Here is a 21754-nt window from a genome sequence, read left to right as displayed (position 1 = left end):
ATCTGTCTATCTATTATCTATTATCTATCTATCTATCTATCTATCCTATATCTATCTATCTATCTATCTATCTATCTATCTATCTATCCTATATCTATCTATCTATCTATCTATCTGTCTATCTATCTATCTATCTATCTATCTATCTATCTATCTATCTATCTATCTATCTATCTATCTAAACTGTATTGTGGATTGTAAGACATAGTTCAGTATCTGATCCTCCCATCCAGCAGAGACAGGAGATCCCTGGGGTCAGTAATGTCCTGTGTCTTCCCTCCTCTTCATAAGGTGGTGCCAGGATCTGCTCTTGTGGCCCACCGAGGGGCCCCTGGTTGTAGGGTTGTACCCAGAGTGGCCCTTAATGGCTGGACAACACACGGAAATGACAGGGGAGAGAGGAACATACAAAGCTGAAGCAGCTCTTTAATCAGGGAAGTGTCAGGAGGACTTTTATTGCAGCTCCCTCCCCTCCCCCATCACCCAATTTCCTTTCCTTGCAAAGAGACAGTAGATAAAATGTGATCAGCGGACACTGGGCAGCGGTGACATAGCACCGGCACCTCACCTCTCATTGTCACCATCCATTCAATGCACAGCTGTGTGTGGTGTTAATTACCCCCATCAGATCCGGGGAAAGCTCGAAACAATATGCCCCTAATGGCTGACTTCCCCAATGAATCCCCTCAACTGCCCTGAACAAATCCATGCATGAGGCCTGTTCACACCTGTACTCTGCCAATCTGCGTTTATAATGTGCACCTTTCTCTTCAACATTAATACACATGGATCCCTAGATTATACCGAGAATATATGTGTATTACAGCCAGCAGATCACGGAATGTAATGCAGGTGGGGGTCTCTCCAGTCCTTAAGACCACCAGCTCAGCTCCATCCACATCCTACCAAGTGGGGGCTGATCATCATAGATAATGGCTCCTTCTCCTCTGCTGTCACAGGATCCATGGAAGAAAAGAAGGAATAGACTCCGGAGAGAATGAAGGAAACAGCCCCAGATGGGCAGAAAGTCTGTCTATTATCTATCTATATATCTATTATCTATCTATCTATCTATCTATCTATCTATCTATCTATCTATCATCTATCTATCTACAGTATAATATATCTATCTATCTATGTAATATCTATCTATCTATCTATCTATGTAATATCTATCTATCTATCTATCTATCTATCTATCTATCTATCTACAGTATAATATATCTATCTATCTATGTAATATCTATCTATCTATCTATCTATGTAATATCTATCTATCTATCTATTATCTATCTATCTATCTATCTATGTAATATCTATCTATCTATGTAATATCTATCTATCTATCTATCTATCTATCTATCTATCTATCATCTATCATCTATCTATCTATCTATGTAATATCTATCTATCTATCTATCTATCTATCTATCTATCTATCTATCTATCTATCTATCATCTATCTATCTATTATCTATTATCTATCTATCTATCTATCTATTATCTATCTATCTATCTATCTATCTATCTATTATCTATCTATCCATCTATCTTCTATCTATCTATTTTTTATCTATAATTTATTTTATCTATCCATCATATAGAATACTCATCTGTTATTCTATCTATATATATTATCTAGATATTCATCTATTTATTTATGTATGTATCTATCATCTGGACATCTGTCCTGTAAAGTAATGTGTGTCAATCTATCCCATATCTATCTATCTATTATCTATCTATCTATCTATCTATCTATCTATCTATCTATCTATCTATCTATCTATCTATCTATCTATCTATCTATCTATCTATTATATATCTATTATCTATCTATCTATCTATTATCTATCTATTATCTATCTATCTAATATCTATCTGTGTCTATCTATCTATCTTCTATCTATCTATCTATCTATCTATCTATCTAATATCTATCTATCTATCTATCTATCTACAATATCTACATTCCAGTCTATATATAATATACAGCAGACAGAAGTCCCAGATACTTACATAAATACATCGAAAAATAGACATAATGATAGATTGATAATAAATACTGAAATAGTTATATTTCATGATCGTCAGATAATAATCAAATAGGCATCGATCAATTATTAGATGATTGAGACAGATCGATAGATTAGATAGATAGACATGAGATAGATAGATAGATAGATAGATAGATAGATAGATAGATGATAGATAGATGTGCATTAGTACTGCAGCACCAGGTGCGGGGTCTTCTTGCAGGAATGTGGACCCCCTCCTCTCTTTAGCACAGTTTACTTAATTCCTTGTTAAATGTAGATTCTAATTTGTATCTAAGTATAAGCAGTGTGTTCACACACAGCATCCTGCGCAGGGTTGTGTGAGGTGATCACAATGGAGCCCCATCTGGTTTGAATTAAACTTTCCTTTCATTTCGCCTGTGCCGCTAATATGGGAATTATTAATAATACAGTTCTAATGGCCAATAACAATAATCCCAGCCTTCAGCGGGTAACTGAGGGGTCTGGGGCCCCAGCATCCAGGGGTGCACTAGTGTCCAGAGAGAGAAGGGCCAGGGGTGCACCAGTGTCCAGAGAGAGGGGCCAGGGGTGCACCAGTGTCCAGAGAGGGGCCAGGGGTGCACCAGTGTCCAGAGAGAGAGGGGCCAGGGGTGCACCAGTGTCCAGAGAGGGGCCAGGGGTGCACCAGTGTCCAGAGAGAGGGGCCAAGGGTGCACCAGTGTCCAGAGAGAGAGGGGCCAGGGGTGCACCAGTGTCCAGAGAGAGAGGGGCCAGGGGTGCACCAGTGTCCAGAGAGGGGCTAGGGGTGCACTAGTGTCCAGAGAGAGAGAGGGGCCAGGGGTGCACCAGTGTCCAGAGAGAGAGGGGCCAGGGGTGCACCAGTGTCCAGAGAGAGAGGGGCCAGGGGTGCACCAGTGCCCAGAGAGAGAGAGAGAGAGGGGCCAGGGGTGCACCAGTGTCCAGAGAGAGGGGCCAGGGGTGCACTAGTGTCCAGAGAGAGAGGGGCCAGGGTGCACTAGTGTCCAGAGAGAGAGGGGCCAGGGGTGCACCAGTGTCCAGAGAGAGAGGGGCCAGGGGTGCACCAGTGTCCAGAGAGGGGCTAGGGGTGCACTAGTGTCCAGAGAGAGAGAGGGGCCAGGGGTGCACCAGTGTCCAGAGAGAGAGGGGCCAGGGGTGCACCAGTGTCCAGAGAGAGAGGGGCCAGGGGTGCACCAGTGTCCAGAGAGGGGCCAGGGGTGCACCAGTGCCCAGAGAGAGAGAGAGAGAGAGAGAGGGGCCAGGGGTGCATCAGTGTCCAGAGAGAGGGGCCAGGGGTGCACTAGTGTCCAGAGAGAGAGGGGCCAGGGGTGCACCAGTGTCCTGAGAGAGGGGCCAGGGGTGCACCAGTGTCCTGAGAGAGGGGCCAGGGGTGCACCAGTGCCCAGAGAGAGAGGGGCCAGGGGTGCACCAGTGCCCAGAGAGAGAGAGGGGCCAGGGGTGCACCAGTGTCCTGAGAGAGGGGCCAGGGGTGCACCAGTGTCCTGAGAGAGGGGCCAGGGGTGCACCAGTGCCCAGAGAGAGAGGGGCCAGGGGTGCAGAGAGAGGGGGGCAGTGGGCAAGGCACAGAGGCAGAACCCCCACTAGAGGCTTCCCCAGGCAGGCTGCATGAAGCGAGCTGTTCCATGTCACAGGGAGCATGTTGTGATACACAGGTAATTAGTGATGTGAGGAGCAGACAGCACCCAATACACAGCACTGACTGATCCGTCAGCTGGTACCAGGCACATCACACAGACCCGGGAGGGACGGAGAGATAGAAATAGAGAAACCTGAGAGATACAGAGAATGCTGCCACCTACACAGACGGAGAAGGAAATAATCGAATTACGATTTTTTTTCTATTTATCTTTTTTCTATCATTACACTATCATCTAGATATCAATCTATGCATCTGTTTAATGTATCACTCGATCTCCTTCTTTATAACAGACTATCTATCTATCTAGATACTCATCTGTTATTCTGTGTCTATATATTATCTAGATATTCGTCTATTTATGTATCTATCTATCATCTGGACATGCCCTTTACAGTGTATGTGTATATAGACGATAGAAGAAATGGATTTTCTACCTAAGTAATATCTAATGTCAACTCAATTGCACCATCATCTATCTCCTATTTATGTATTGATATGTCTCCTATCTTTCTATTATATATATATTATCTATCTATTATCTATATCTTTCTATCTATTATCTATATCTACCTATTGATATGTCTCCTATCTATCTATCTATCTATCTATTATCTATCTATTATCTATCTATCTATCATCTATCTATTATCTATCTATTATCTATCTATCTATTATCTATCTATCTATTATATATCTATCTATCTATCATCTATCTATCTATTATCTATCTATCTATCTATTATCTATCTATTATCTATCTATCTATCTATCTATCTATCTATCTATCTATCTATCTATCTATCTATCTATCTCTCTCTCTCTCTCTCTCTCTCTCTCTCTGTGATGTCAGGCTCTCCTACACTACACACCCGGACATTACAACCTTATTATATATAAGAGACTCCTTTTGCACTAATGCAGGGATGTTTAGGCAGGCAGGTTAACCCTTCGCTACCCGGTTCTATAATCAGCCTGACCCTCCAACTCTACCCATCACGGAGCCATGACAGGGAGCCTATTGTCCCCATGCAGAGGTCCAGCTAAGCTCAGTCCATGGGGGGAGGGGAGGCTGCATGTGCCTGTCCAGGGTTTATTGCAGCCCAGCAGTCTTGTTAGTTATTAATTATCAATGCAAACATGGGCTCTGGGCAGATCAATGGTATCGAGAGCAGTCATGGACAGCCAAGTGATGGATGAGCTGTGCAGATGGGTCTGGATGGTGGACCTTCTCCTGGTGGAACTATCTCCACTAGACTAGGGCTAAGGTCTCCTAGGGAGAGCCCAGGAGCCCCCTTATCTCCAGCTCCCAGGGACCCCAGACCCCTCAGCTCTATCTCTCCACCTAAGTGCACTTCCTAAAATGCTATATGCTATACGCCATCAATAATTCAGTCCCAAAAATACCACATTAAAAATCCTCCCATCAGCAAATGCGCCCTTTTGCTCATCACAACCACACAGGGAAAGGGTTCTGCCCATGACTACAATGCGAGGAAATGTATTTCTATACCATAATATTCCCTGCAAGCGCCATCCGACTACAGACACGTGTGCGCCATTATTTTTGGGGTTATTATTGAACATTAGCAAGAATGTCGCTCTTGTTAAATGGCGCAGACTCTGCATTCACCCGGACTCTGATCTGGTGAATTAACAGCAACGCAGTCTTTACCGTCCCTGTTTGTGGTATCAACACAGAAAGGCGATTTCCTGATTGAGAAAAAAAATACTATGTCTTTTTATCTGTTCCTTTGATTGAAGGTTTGTTTCCAAATCAAGATATACAATTACAAACTAAGGGGAAAAATGAAAAGATTGGAAGCGGAAACAAAGAGTCCTTTGTAGGCTCCTTCCCCCAGACAGGAACACAGGGCTTGCCCGGATCACCCACACCCTTATCCCAGATCCACATGGACGGCGCTACCTGAAAACCAGTTCTAAATCCTCCATCTGCATCCTACAGAAACCCAGGGACAGGAATCAAGTCCTTCTACCTTTCTATTAACTTGCCCTTTAAATACTCATTGGGCTACATTGATAGAAATCAGGGAAATATTACAGAAAATCGGAAACACAAATCTGCAGAGAGAGGTGTATGTAGTAGAAAGCACAAAGGTTTCATGTTACGGATAGGCCTAAAGAATAACATGTAGGAATATATATATAATGTATATATAGTGTAGGGAAAACCTAACTTAAATAGATATAAAACAATATAATTTTAAAGATATTAAAAGAAATATAGAAACATTGCAGCAAAGTGGTGGATGAGTTACTTTGTAAGGCCTCATGCACACGAACGTTTTTTTTCACGGTCCGCAAAAACAGGGTCCGTAGGTCCGTGATCCGTGACCGTTTTTTCGTCCGTGGGTCTTCCTTGATTTTTGGCGGATCCACGGACATGAAAAAAATGTCATTTTGGTGTCCGCCTGGCCGTGCGGAGCCAAACGGATCCGTCCTGAATTACAATGCAAGTCAATGGGGACGGATCCGTTTGACGTTGACACAATATGGTGCCATTTCAAACGGATCCGTCCCCATTGACTTTCAATGTAAAGTCCGGAGTCCCTTTTATACCATCAGATCGGAGTTTTCTCCAATCCGATGGTATATTTTAACTTGAAGCGTCCCCATCACCATGGGAACGCCTCTATGTTAGAATATACTGTCGGATATGAGTTAGATCGTGAAACCTCATTTCCGACAGTATATTCTAACACAGAGGCGTTCCCATGGTGATGGGGACGCTTCTAGTTAGAATATACTACAAACTGTGTACATGACTGCCCCCTGCTGCCTAGCAGCATCCGATCTCTTACAGGGGGCCGTGATCAGCACAATTAACCCCTCAGGTGCCGCACCTGAAGGGGTTAATTGTACTATCATATCCCCCTGTAAGAGATCAGGGCTGCCAGGCAGCAGGGGGCAGACCCCCCCCCCCCCCTCCCCAGTTTGAATATCATTGGTGGCCAGTGCGCCCCCCCCCCTTCCTCCATTGTAATAAATCGTTGGTGGCACAGTGTGCGCCCCCCCCCTTCCTCCCTCTATTGTAATAATTCGTTGGTGGCACAGTGTGCGCCCCCCCCCCCCCTTCCTCCCTCTATTGTAATAAATCGTTGGTGGCAATCATTGGCCCCCCTCCCTCTATAGCATTTTCAACATTGGTGGCCAGTGTGCGGCCTCCCATCTTGCGCCCCCCCCCCCCGATCATTGGTGGCAGCGGGTTACTAGCAATAGTACAAGATTCATACTTACCTGGGAGCTGTGATGTTCGTGTCCGGCCGGGAGCTCCTCCTACTGGTAAGTGACGGTTCATTTAGCAATGCGCTGCACAGACCTGTCACTGTCACTTACCAGTAGGTGGAGCTCCCGGCCGGACACGAACATCGCAGCAGCAGGTAAGTATTAATCTTCTACTATTGTACTATTGCTAAGTAACCATGGCAACGAGGACTGTAGTAGCGTCCTGGTTGCCATGGTTACCGATCGGAGCCCCAGCGAATAAACTGGGACTCCGATCGGAACTCCGCTGCCACCAATGATGATGGGGGGGAGGGGGGGGGGGGAGATGGGAGGCTGCACACTGGCCACCAACGTTGTTAATGCTATAGAGGGGGGGGGGGGGGCAATGGGGGGCGCACACTGTGCCACCAACGATTTATTACAATAGAGGGAGGAAGGGGGGGGGCGCACACTGTGCCACCAACGAATTATTACAATAGAGGGAGGGGGGGGGGGGCCGCACTGGCCACCAATGATATTCAAACTGGGGAGGGGGGGGGAGGGTCTGCCCCCTGCTGCCTGGCAGCCCTGATCTCTTACAGGGGGATATGATAGTACAATTAACCCTTTCAGGTGCCGCACCTGAAGGGGTTAATTGTGCTGATCACGGCCCCCTGTAAGAGATCGGGTGCTGCCAGGCAGCAGGGGGCAGTCTTGTACACAGTTTGTAGTGTATTCTAACTAGAAGCGTCCCCATCACCATGGGAACGCTTCTGTGTTAGAATATACTGTCGGTTCTGAGTTTTCACGAAGTGAAAACTCAGCTTTGAAAAAGCTTTTATGCAGACGGATCTTCGGATCCGTCTGTATAAAAACTAAACTACGGCCACGGATCACGGACACGGATGCCAATCTTGTGTGCATCCGTGTTCTTTCACGGACCCATTGACTTGAATGGGTCCGTGAACCGTTGGCCGTGAAAAAAATAGGACAGGTCATATTTTTTTCACGGCCAGGAAACACGGATCACGGATGCGGCTGCAAAACGGTGCATTTTCCGATTTTTCCACGGACCCATTGAAAGTCAATGGGTCCGCGAAAAAAAACGGAAAACGGCACAACGGCCACGGGTGCACACAACGGTCGTGTGCATGAGGCCTAATGGAGAGGAATCGGAATCATGGGATATAACAATATATATATTACTGACGATTATAATTATACTTCTATCAACTGTCTATCTATCTATCTATCTATCTATCTATCTATCTATCTATCTATCTATCTATCTATTCTCATATCTATCTATCTATCTATCTATCTATCTATCTATCTATCTATCTATCTATCTATCTATCTATCTATCTATCTATTCTCATATCTATCTACCGTATTTATCGATCTATCTATTATCTATCTATCTATCTATCTACCGTATTTATCTATCCATCTATTTCTTATCTATTATCTATCTATCTCATATCTATCTATCTAAATTATTAAACAAGTGTCTTTGTATAAATTACCAAAAAATAAAGAATAAAATTAAACTAAAGAAAAAACGCATATTTACCATTGGATTAACCCTATAAGAATACTTTTAAAATACCTAGAATGAAGCAATCGAAGCCTAAATTTGCCCTGACTTGGTTATTAACTGAAAAGTCGATAAATTTAATTAAAAATCACTAAATAAAAACCTATTTTATTTTCAGTTAATTCAATCTCCTTTCTACGGTGGATATATAAAGTAGGTAATCAATGAAAAAAAAAAAAATAAGAAATCATTTATTTTCTTGACTAATTTTTTCCTTCTCCCAAAAAAATTTAATAAAAAATACTAAAAAATATTTCACTTATCAAAACCTATTTGACTCTCTATTTATTTATTTTTTTAATCTTAAAAAATAAATAAAAAATCTAATAATGTCTGTGTCCGTTTTGATAAAACATCTTAAAGCAAACGCCGAGGACAGGAGCAGTGTCTGGAACTGTATAATATTAATAATAATAATAATAATAATAATAATAATAATAAGGCATCGGTGCAAAATGTTCCTAATAAACCATATAAATACTGGTAAAGGTAAAATCTACTAAAAAGGGGCTAAAAAACGGATCTACGTGTTTTCTGCCCATTCGCCCCCCCCCCCCCAGAGCCAAATACTTAATGATTGATGGTCTTCTCATATGTACATTGCTTTAGAAAAAAAAATAAAGAAAAATATATATTTTTTAAATGACAAAAAAGATATTCTTTTCGACTCTATAAATTGCATCACCCTTTTATAACCCCCTTTTTCCCTTGAATATAAAAAAATAAATAAAATATAAAAAAAATGCAAGAAAAGAGTAAAGTAAAAAATAAAATAAACGGGACATACATTATATAAATAATATATATATAAAAATGTGTGCATTTTTTGTATAAAATTATATACAAAAAAAAAAAAAAAAGAACCACGACCTACCTACAAAGAGTAGTCTTGACTCATTCTTTAGCAATCCAAGGGGGGAAAGAAATGAAGGGGGGGGGGGGGGGTTAAAGCTTGAAAACCAGGTCGGCTCCTGACGGGATTCCTCGGTGGCCTTTTATTGTGGTGGGGGACAGATCCCCTTGACGGCTGCTCCTTCCTTTGCTCCTTCTGCCTCTAGATTTGGGATCTCTCAGCTCAGGGGTCTCTCTCTACCTGCCTTGCATGGAGTAAATCCATTCAATTAGAGCAGAGGCTGCTGGTAGCTGGATAATCACAAATTTATGGCTGTGTGACGTCTCTCCTCTCCCACAATGGAGTCCCAGTGACATTAAACAGAAAATTGATGAGAGAGAAGCGAAATTTAATCTCTTTTTCCCCCCCATCCGGGCATTTAAATGTTGTTTTTTTTTTTTTCCCCCCCCCCCCCCCCTTTCCCTGGCCTTTAACTCTTCCTGTGCCAGGGATGGCTCCATGCCACTCTGGCACTAAAAGGGTGCCCATCCATATTTATTCCATGGCACTCCTCCTCCACCACTCACCATTGCAATGCAAACACACGACTGTGCAGTGACATCCAGAGCTTTATTGAGGGGAGATGCACTTACCTTGAGTCCACAGAAAGCATGCATGACCTCCCCCCTCCCCCACAGAAAGCAATACAGCCCCCCACCCAACCCTCTCCATGCAGCCAGTCCAGTCCGAGCCTTGATGCATGGTATCTTCGGTCCTAGGTGGGCGCACAGTGGCCCCCGGGCTCTTCTGGACCAGGTCGGCGCTCCTCGGCGGCGGGTCTGCTCCGGCGATTGTCCGCGGCCGCGTTACCGGCATTCTGCTCTTAAAGGAGCCGCGCACGATTCCTTCCCGAGCTCCCGGGGCCGTTGTTGTCCACCATGCCTGCAAGACACCGCCCCAGGGTGTGACGTCCTTGTCCCCTCCCCTGGCTGGGGATGGCTGCGCTGGTGGATCGCACTGCCGGGGTCTGAGGACTGTGCTCCATACAGGGAGCCATGCAGATAGGATGCCATCAACTGCCACAGCTAGTCCAGGGGCATGACAGGGACCCATAGGGCCCCATAGCATGTTGGGGCCCCACACCACCATGCCATCCTTGTCCACAGATGCTTCTGATTATGTTGGACAGGGATAGTACACACAGATATGTGACAATGGTGAGAAAATGCACACAGTGATGTCACAATGATAGCATAATGCACACAGTGATGTCACAATGGTGGGTTATTAATGCACACAGTGATGTCACAATGATAGGATAATGCACACAGTGATGTCATTGTGGTGGGTTATTAATGCACATGGTGATATCACAATGCTAGGACAGTGCAACACAGTGATGTCACAATGGTGGGATAATGCACACATTGATGTCACAGTGGTGGGATAATGCAACACAGATATGTCACAATAGTGGAATAAGGTACACAGTGACATCACAATGGTGGCATAATGCACACATTGATGTCACAGTGGTGGGATAATGCAACACAGTGATATCACAGTGGGGGGGGGGGGGTAATGCAAACAGATATGCGACAATGGTGGGCTAATGCACACATTGATGTCACAATAATAGGATAATGCACACAGTGATGTCATTGTGGTGGGTTATTAATGCACATGGTGATCTCACAATGGTGGGAAAATGCACACAGTGATATCACAATAATAGGATAATGCACACAGTGCTGTCATTCTAGTGGGTTATTAATGCACATGGTGATGTGACAATGATGGGATAACACACACAGTGATATCACAATGCTAGGACAATGCAACACAGTGATGTCACAATGGTGGGAAAATGCACATAGATATGTCATAATGCTAGGATAATGCAACACAGATATGTCACAATGGTGGGATAAGGTACACAGTAACATCACAATGGTGGGATAATGCCGACAGTGATGTCACAGTGGTGGGATAATGCCGACAGTGATGTCACAGTGGTGGGATAATGCACACATTGATATCACAGTGGTGGTATAATGCACACATTGATGTCACAGTGGTGGGATAATGCCGACAGTGATGTCACAGTGGTGGGATAATGCCGACAGTGATGTCACAGTGGTGGGATAATGCCGACAGTGATGTCACAGTGGTGGGATAATGCCGACAGTGATGTCACAGTGGTGGGATAATGCCGACAGTGATGTCACAGTGGTGGGATAATGTGAATATACAGTGAAGATATACAGTCAGATACAGTTAAGTTACAGCAGTGATGCTCACAGTAACATCACAAGTGTGATAATAGGCATGGTGATGTATAGAAATTAATCAGTGATGTCACAATTCAGAAGTAATGCAAACAGCAGTGTGCTCTTCCATTGTCCACATATATCAATAATTGCACATAGGTGTGAGTGGAGTGGGGCTCCTTTAGTCATTGGGGACCAGTGGCAGCTGTTATGGATGCTGCCCGGCTAGTTATGCCCATGGCTAGCCAATCAGGAATCAAGAATGTTGGCACTTACATTATAATTTTATAGGGAGGCAACCTGCACCCGAGGGCTTTGGTTTCATAGCCCATATTAGGCTTTATAAGCCGGGTGCAGATGCCCTGGCACCCTGGGTTAGGTTGTCAATGCAGTAGAAATGTAGTTTGAAAGGGACTGTCTGATTGTTTGACACTCATGACCTGTCCTCAGGATAGGTCATCCGTGTCTGATCTGTGGGAGTTTGATTCCTGGCACCGCCGCCAATCAGCTGTTTGAAGAGGCTGCAGCACTCTGGTGAGCACCGCGGCCCCCTCCTAGGCCAGTTATCATTTTCATTGGTTACAAGTGAATAGGGCTAAGCTCCAATACCAAGCAGGGCCGGCGCTTCCATAGAGGCAAGAGGGGCAATTGCCCCCGGGCCCCCGAGTCCTTAGGGGCCCCCCCGCGCCGGCCCGCAACTAACTATATACAGGACAGTCAGTCAGTGTCAAACGGAGATGAGCGCTTCCATTGTGGAAGCGCTCATCTCCATAGTCATCTGTATCACCGTCCTCAGGACAGCGATACAGATTACTGTGCTGAGGCAGGGGAGGGAGAGGCGTGTCCCTTCCCCTTCCTCTGATAGGCTGTCAGCCTAGTGCCTGCAGCCTATCAGAGGCCGGCGCATGCGGCGCGATGACGTCATCGCTCCGCCTGAGCCCTGAGCCGTACAGCGCGGGACACAGGCCGGAAGAGGCCTGCATCGCATCGCTGCCAAGGAGGTAAGTATAAGTGTTTTTTTTTTTTGTCAATACTGGTGGCTACTGGCACATGTTGATGGGGGGGGGGGCCCTATGGTTACTGGCACATGATGGGGGGGGGGGGCTCTGGCTACTGGGACATGATAGGGGGGCCCTGGCTACTGGCACATGATGGGGGGGGCTCTGGCTACTGGCACATGATGGGGGGGCCCTATGGCTACTGGCACATGATGGGGGGGGGGGCTCTGGCTACTGGGACATGATAGGGGGGCCCTGGCTACTGGGACATGATGGGGGGGCCCTATGGCTACTGGCACATGATAGGGGGGGCCCTATGGCTACTGGCACATGATGGGGGGGCTCTGGCTACTGGCACATGATATAGGGGGCTCTGGCTACTGGCACATGTTGATGGGGGGGCTCAGGCTACTGGCACATGATAGGGGGGCCTATGGCTACTGGCACATGATGGGGGGGCTATGGCTACTGGCACATGATATAGGGGGCTCTGGCTACTGGCACATGATATGGGGGGGGGCTCTGGCTACTGGCACATGATATGGGGGGGCTCTGGCTACTGGCACATGATATGGGGGGCTCTTGTTACTGACACATGATGGTGGGGGGGGGGGGCTCTTATTACTGGCACATTATTGGGGGACATCTATGGGGGCACTTATTACCGGCACATTGGGGGCACTTCTTACTGGCACATTATTGGTGGGCACTATAGGGGCATTTACTGAGGCCACAAAGAATGGTTATTTTATATAGGGGCACTATATAGGGGTATTTTATACTGGGACATTATGGGAGCACTATGGGGACATTAGCTCAACTGGGGGCATTGCAAGGGGGTATTTTTTGCACTGTCACATTATAAGGAGAATTATTTCTACTGGGGGGGGGCATTATGGTGGGCTTTATTACTCCCCCATGGTATGACCCCCTAGTAGCAGCACCAGCCTCTCCCTGCTCTGCTATCCCTCTGCCCCTTCTCCAAATCCTTATTATGAAATCTTTCTCATTAGGATAAAGCACAACATCAGCTCCGCCGAGCCCCCGGCCAAAGTGTGGAAGTGGCGTCCGAGATCCCCAAGGGCCAGGCCAAGTAATTGTAAGTTTTTATATGAAATATGTTTGTTATACACATATAGCCTACACTGTGCCACACAATGTACAGTTTCTTCTGTAAAAGTTATCAAGTGTCATGGGGGGGGGCCCTTATTGTTTTTCGCCCCAGGGCCCCATTTCACCTAGAACCGGCCCTGATACCAAGTACAGGCACTATACAATGTACGGAACTCAGCATAGTGCTGAGGCCTGCGCTGAGCGCTGAGGCCCGCATCAGTATTCGACACTTGGATAACCCCTTTAAATGGCACCAATGGAAAGGAATGGGGTGAGAATGGATGCACCAAGTCCACCAGAGTGGGAGCCAGGCTAGGCAGGAGTTCTTCAGTTTGCCAAGGGCGCATACACTTAATAAAGCAGGCATTTTACAGACTCATAGGCACCCTGTGTACAGGGGCAGAACAAGTGCAGTACCCCAGGATAGGGTCACTGCAAAAAGCATGGTAAATAAAGTAAAATGTTCGGAAATACTGTGTACCCAGCAGCACTGTATGGACAAGTCAGGGTTAACTCCTTGACTCAGCCCCTTTAGGTTGTGAGGAGATGGACCTGGGTCCACCCCTGGTTAGTCATTTAGTTGAGAGTTTGTGCTTAGCTGAGAAATACAGAGGACCTACATGTGCTTACTCCTTAGAGCTAGGACTGAGCTCAGAAAATCTTCACCTCCTGGACTACAGCTGCCCAAGCAAGTTACTTTACTGCAAAACTAGAAGATCCAGAATCTACAAGCCTGTGCACTGGAGTCAGTGAGGTATTGTGCACATTTATGGCAGAAAGAGACTTTGCTGCTGTGAGAGGGAATATTGCCAGCGCACCCTCCCATACTTTGAGACTGTTTGGCCAGCCGAGTCTTAACTTTGTACCCCTCAGGCCCAGAATTACAGAACATATTCCCAGAACCTCAACTGCATTCCTAAAGTTCTGCAGAGAGACTTTGGAAAGACAGAGAGGAGTACCACAACCCCTATCATTGCTGCTATCTGTACATTGCTGTTGGGGAGTAATGACACTGTGAACTACTTGGATCTGTACCTTTATACTGTTGGATGTACTACCACTCCTATTCTGCACTTTAGTAAAGAGAGACTGACTGATTCCGCCATACGCCGGCCACTACACCTACACCACCTGATTGCACCCAAACCACCACTTAACACCAAGGGCACCCAAACTACCACCAAGCAGGAACCCCAGTCATGGATGAGATTTTTTTAAATTGCACCTACTTAGCTGGTGCCATAAAATGCTACTGATTTACTGCATATAACCCCCCTCTTGTGAATGTAGCCCTAAAGGCACATATGGCGTTTCACTTTATTATTTCAGTGGTCCCTTAGGCAGCTGCCTTCTCTGTCTACCCCTTGTTTTGTCCCTATGAGGCACCCTATTCTTCCCTGGGAATAATGCTTCTAATAGACAGATGCCAATACAATTTTAATGGCGTATGTGTAATATAGCCACATGCATGAGCACTTCTAGAGCGGGTTCCTGGGTGGAGGACCCCACCACTATAATATACATATGGTCTAATGGGGGGGGGGGGTATGGACAGGGGTTATCTGTAGTCATAATCTATATGCAATGGAGTGGAAAGCCGTGTGCTGTAGAGTGTAGAGTTCACGCATGAGTGAAGATCTGTCAATTGCTGCTCGGTCCTTGGTCTGGTGGTTGAAGGTCATGACCAGATTCTTGAAGTGTTGGATGGAAAGTAGATTTGATGCCCTGTTTGGGGGGAGGTTTGTGTAGATTGCTAAGGTTTGTCTGACCGTGCAGAAGCTTATGGTGGGCTAAGTAGGTGGATAGAGCAATGGAGCTGGATGGAGATGATGTTAAGATAGTGGTCTTTAAAGGGAGTCTGTCACCACATTTGAGCCTATTAGACAGATCCAATAGCGTTAATAGTGCCACCCAGAAGTTTAAAACGGTACCTTTGTTGCATATACCGGAGTCTTGTTTGAGCCAAAAATGAACTTTGTAGGTTCTGTAAATGCGCCGTCTCAAGTGCCCAGGGCGGCGTCTCAATCTTCCGAGCCCAAGACCGGACCTCCCCAACGGCTCATAACCCCGCCCTCCTTGTGCCTCTGCCCGCCCGTTTACACTCCTCCTCTCTCCTGCGGCGCAGTGGAAAAAGAGAGAGGAGGAGTGTAAACGGGCGGGCAGAGGCACAAGGAGGGCGGGGTTATGAGCCGTTGGGGAGGTCCGGTCTTGGGCTCGGAAGATTGAGACGCCGCCCTGGGCACTTGAGACGGCGCATTTACAGAACCTACAAAGTTCATTTTTGGCTCAAACAAGACTCCGGTATATGCAACAAAGGTACTGTTTTAAACTTCTGGGTGGCACTATTAACGCTATTGGATCTGTCTAATAGGCTCAAATGTGGTGACAGACTCCCTTTAAGAGTCAACAAGCTGGACTTATTTACTATGGAGGTCATAGGTGCAGTGGTCATCCAAATCTGACTGAATGATTGTGATGCCAAACATATGACTATAAAATGACAAGTATCTGTTAATAGGTGTGATAGGAGGTTTGGAGGTGGCCATTGGATATTTTTGGATCCCATCCCAAGTCTGCCTTGGCACAGGGTTTAGAATTTCGGCATTTACACTTCCACTTGATGAACTTTCCATTACAATCTGTCAGTGATCTACTCAGGTCAGTTCTCTTTCACCAGGTGTGTATATACAGTTAGGTCCATATGTATTCGGACAGAGACAACATTTTTCTAATTTTTCTTCTGTACATTACCACAATGGATTTTGAAGAAAACAATTCAGATGCAGTTGAAGTTCAGACTTTCAGCTTTAATTCAGTGGGTTGAACAAAATGATTGCATAAAAATGGGAGGAACTAAAGTATTTTTAAAACTCAATCCCTTCATTTCAGGGGCTCAAAAGTAATCGGACAAATTAGATAATTGTAAATAAAATGTTAATTTCTAATACTTGAAAACCCTTTGTTGGCAATGACTGCCTGAATGTCACAGTCGTTACCTTTGACTGTGACCTTCCGTTCTTGCTTGTTCGGCGCTTCTCGCTGAAGTTCCGTTCCTGTGTCATTTGTGGTTCTTTATGGGTTAACTCCCCTGTGTGCTTATTAGGAGTTAATCCTCTGTCTGCTCCATGGGTGTGGTCTCTCTGCTGCACCCATGGAACCTGTATATAAGGCTGAGGTTTCCTCAGTTCTAGGTCAGCTCTCTTGGTGTGTGTTGTCTTGTCCTGTTCTGCTCCTGGTTTGTACTTTCTCTCCCATGCTGCTGACCCATGGGATCCGTGTCTGTCTGTGCTCTGTGGGTTTCCCTACTTGTTCATTTGCGTCCTCTTTTCTGTCTTTTTGTTCTGCCAGTTATGTTTTAGTTACTTTGTGTTTATTCTGATGTCTGTGTTCAGCAAGCCTTTGCAGCAGAGTGGCATGACAAGGCCATGCAGTTTACTACTGGTGGAGCAAGTCCTTCTCTGCTCATTGCCACTCCTGCTCCCTTGCATGAACTCCTGCTTGTGTTATTATTTGCCCTGTTTTGTATTTACCTGTCTGTTATGTTTGCCTATGTGCCGTCGGTACCTTCTGGTATCTGTTGTCCATTCGCTCCTGCTGGCCCTGTCTTGTTCACGCTCCAGAGTGGACCCTGGCAACTTCCTGCGGCAAAGTCTAACCCTCACCATCTAGGGCTCTAGTGAATACCAGGAGTTGCTTAGTCACGCCCCTCTGGAGTATTACTAGACAGTGGCGCAGTGGGGGTTTTCTCCCACTGTGCTGACGGTACATAGAGCTCTTGTTTTGTCTGTGCTGCCTTCCCTGTTTTGTTTGTGCAATAAACTCTTATGTGTCTGTACCTGATTTCCGTTTGTTTATTGCATGACGATGCAGTGGTCTCTCCTGGGACCTCCAACTCGTGACACTGAAGTCTTGAACTCATGGACATCACCAGACTCTGTTTCCTCCTTGTTAATGCTCGGCCAGCCCTTTACTGCCGCGGGTTTCAGTTGCTGTTTGTTTGTGGGCCTTTCTGTCTGAAGTTTAGTCTTTAAAAACAAGTGAAATGCTCTTTTGGGTTCAGATCAGGGGACTGACTTGGCCATTCAAGAATATTCCACTTCTTTGCTTTAATAAACTCCTGGGTTACTTTAGCTTTATGTTTTGGGTCACTGTCCATCTGTATTATGAAACGCCGACCAATTAGTTTGGCTGGATTCGAGCACACAGTATGTCTCTGAAAACCCAAGAATTCACCCGGATGCTTCTGTCCTGTGTCACATCATCAATAAACACTAGGGCCCCGGGGCCACTGGCAGCCATGCATGACCAGGCCATCACACTGCCTCCGCCGTGTTCTACAGATGATGTGGTATGCTTTGGATCATGAGCTGTTCCATGCCTTCACCATACTTTTCTCTTTCCATCATTCTGGTAGAGGTTGATCTTGGTTTCATCTGTCCAAAGAATGTTCTTCAAGAAGTGTGCTGGCTTTTTAAGATGTTTTTTTTTTTTTTTTTTAGCAAAGTCCAATCTAGCCTTCATATTCTTGAGGCTTATGAGTGGCTTGCACCGTGCAGTGAACCCTCTGTATTTACTTTATGCAGTCTTCTCTTTATGGTAGATTTTGATATTGATACGCCTATATCCTGGAGAGTGTTGTTCACTTGGTTGGCTGTTGTGAAGGGGTTTCTCTTCACCATGGTAATTATTCTGCGATAATCTGTAACGTCCCACTAAGGGCCACGCCTGGGGTATCCCTTGCCCCTTGGGAGGTTTCTACAAAATATGTCCCTCTTATTGAGCAAGTAAACGTGACGCCAGCTGCAGTCAAGCAGCGGAAGCTCAAGGCTCCCTTTGTAGATAGTAATGTTGGTACCCAGAGGTAGGAGTGCCAGAGTGGTGCAGGGTGGCCTACAGTCTCTGTAGATGTTATGTACACGTGTCACGGTGTTCCTACCTGGATATCCGTGGATCCCAGATGTAATGTGGTCCGAAGCAGTGCAAAAGGGGTAGGTGAACTTGGATGGTGGATGAGTACAATAAATGGAGTCCAGACTTTGGAGTAACGTTGAACAGTTGCTTTTACTTGGCATAAATTGGTAATCCAAACAGCTTAAGTTAGTTGTAGTTTGTAGTCTGTTTTATAATCCTAGGAACTTCTTGTCCTGGCCTTAGAGTACCTCAAGCTTCGGCTCAGCTAGGAAGGAGGCAATGCAAGCCCAGGAGGGGACAAGCAACCATGTAGACTTCAGAGGAAGGGCCTATGGCCCTAGCAGAGTAGGCAGCGCTCTGCTAGCCAGCACACAACCTTTCCCTAAGGAGGGTAGACTAGAACTGCCCACTAACTAACTAAACTCCTCCCTCTAGAAGGTTCCTCTCCAGGGAAGCTAATACTGCCAATATTGTTGCCGCCATCTGCTGGTGGACCAGGTTATTACACTTGAACATAATAATGTCAGGAATAAATATGCACGTTATCAGGCTATGACACAAAATACATCAGATATTATGCATTGGCACATGGAAATGGTAGCAAGGTGTCAAAAGGAGTAGTAATGGCACTTCGGGTCATTACACATCCACCACTGTTGTCTTCCGTGGGCGTCCAGGTCTTTTTGCATTGTTGAGGTCACCAATGCTTTCTTTCATTCTCAGGATGTACCAAACATAGATTTTGCCACTCCTAATAGTGTAGCAATTTCTCGGATGTTTTTGTTCTTCTGTTTTTGCAGATGAAGGATGGCTTGTTTCACCTGCATGGAGAGCTCTTTTGACAGCATGTTTACTTCTCAGCAAAATCTTCATAATGCAAGCACCACACCTCAAATCAACTCCAGGCCTTTTATGTGATTAATTGAGAATTAAATAATGAATTAATTGCCCACACCTGCCCATGAAACAGCCTTTGAGTCAATCGTCCAATTACTTTTGGTCTCTTTAAAAACAGGGTGCCACATGTAAAAGAGCTGAAACTCCTAAACCCTTCATCCAATTTTAATGTGGATACCCTTAAATAAAAGCTAAAAGTCTGGATTTTATGTCCAAGTCCATCATATAACTATAACTTTGAATATGTTTTAGTAAACAGTGTCAATGTCCAATTATATATGGACCTAATGGTATATATAAAAAAATTGTTTTTCCAGATTTTATAATCCATGGTCCTACATGACCTACCGGAACAATGATGAACATGCTTATTGCTACTCAGCTTGGATGTTAGGAATAAAATAGGAACAGTGAGGTTTCCTCCATCTAGAGGTTTACCATTCAAGAGCACTTCAGGTAGGCATCAAGACTCAGCAGTACGTTCCAGCACTGGCCGGACTGGGAATAGACCCTATCGGGAAATTTCCTTGTAGGATGATGCCCAGGGTGGGCATCTGAGCCCTCCTCACGGCTGCCAGCCAGGTACATGATATAATACTCTAAGCATTAATTAATGTAGGAGCATCAAGTACTTGTGCAGCTGGTCAATGGCCGCAGGTGCCCTCCTGAACTCAACTGTATTACCATCCTCAGAATGATGATTCAGTTAAATATTGTGATGAGGGTGGCAGTATTTTCTGTTGCACTGTAGTATTTGGTGCTGCTGAGGTGGTATCTTGTGCTGTACTATGGTATTGCAGGCCCCGTCTACTTCTGTTGGCCTTGTCTACTTGTGCTGCCCCATCTTCTGTCAATTCGGACCCATCTAGAACATTGGGCCACTTTTAGTTTTTTTTTCCAGGATCACTTTAAGTTCCCAGTCCGCTCTGGTTCTAGCTACTAAAAGGAGACGGTACCAATAAGTCTTGACTCAAACAAACCCTTTCTAGACAGATTTCTAACTCTAGGTGCCCTGAGTAATTGTAATCACAGGCAGATACATTACCTAGGGGCTTAGGCACAGTGTGGTACGAATATCGATTGGACTATTAATTTTTGCACCGTATGGTGGTATTATCGATGCATGAAATGTTACTATAGAGGCCTGGTTTTTAGCCACTCGATGGTGGTACTATTTGGCCATTGCGTGGAAGAAATATGTAGCACTCATCATCTCACCTTAAAAATTCATAGTTTATTTATTCCATGAACACGACACTGCATAACAGGTCTACGCGTTTCGAATTGGAGGGTTCAGAACCATGACCTGAATTCTGAAACCTGAAACTTACATTACTTGGGCATTGCAAAGAACTTTTTGGGTACTCCATGTCGGTGTTGGGTTATTTGGTGTATGGCTTATTTTCAGGCAATACACTATATAGTGGTATTATTTAATCATTGTGTGGCACTAGCCCGATCTTTGTGAACCTTACTAAATTTTCCAGCCTTCAAAAAGGCATGAGTGACGCTTATATAATAATTTGCCCAGGAAAATCCTTATATTTTAAGCTTTGAAGGAAATGTGTTACCAAAAATGTTATCTGCCAGTTAAAACCCGATAGCAACACATACCGTATTTTTTCGCCCCATAAGAGGGAGAAAGTGGGAGAAAAAAGTCACTGCGTCTTATGGGGTGAATACTAATGAGGGCTTCCATTATGGAAGCGGTGAATGCAGCGCTCCCCGAGCTCTGTACTCACCCCTTCCCGGTCCTCTGTCTTCATCTGTGCTGTGGCTGCACACAGTGTGAGGATGCTCTGTGACCTCATGCTGTGTGTGTCGGGTCATGGTACAGCCACGGCAGGAAGAAGAAGAAGAGAGCTGGATCCTGGTAGCCCGCGGCATCTGGAGCAGGAAAGGTAAGTTGATTTATTTTATGTGCTCTGAGTGAGGCATGGGGGGCTGCACTGAGGCATGGAGGGGCTGATCTGAGGCTGGGGGCTGATCTGAGGTATGGGGGTCTGATCTGAGGCATGGGGCTCTGATCTAAGGCAAGGGGATCTCATCTGAAGTGTGGAGGTCTGATCTGAGATCTGAATGTTTTTTTATTTATTTATTTTGGGGCTCTTATCTGAGGTCTGATTGTGGGTCATTCACATTGGCGTCTGATCTGAGGTCTGATTGTGGGTCTGATCTGAGGTCTTATTAACAATGGGGGTTTGATCTGAAGTCTGAA

At 45.3% G+C, this 21754-nt stretch overlaps 1 protein-coding gene across 1 annotated transcript in view; it reads right to left on the bottom strand.

The window, feature by feature from the left end:
- The window catches only part of BAHCC1 (BAH domain and coiled-coil containing 1), a 110719-nt gene extending 100419 nt beyond the window's left edge, over positions 1 to 10300 (bottom strand). Inside the window, exon 1 of the mRNA XM_040438785.1 lies at positions 9390 to 10300. The gene's annotated coding sequence lies outside the window, so the exon portion shown is untranslated. The remainder of the gene's footprint in view (positions 1 to 9389) is intronic.
- Positions 10301 to 21754: the final 11454 nt, after the last annotated feature.

This window comes from Bufo bufo, chromosome 6 (assembly GCF_905171765.1).
Source record: "Bufo bufo chromosome 6, aBufBuf1.1, whole genome shotgun sequence".
Lineage (NCBI taxonomy): Eukaryota > Metazoa > Chordata > Amphibia > Anura > Bufonidae > Bufo > Bufo bufo.
Note: the sequence above shows the minus strand (reverse complement) of the source record. Positions and strands in the feature narration are given on the sequence as shown.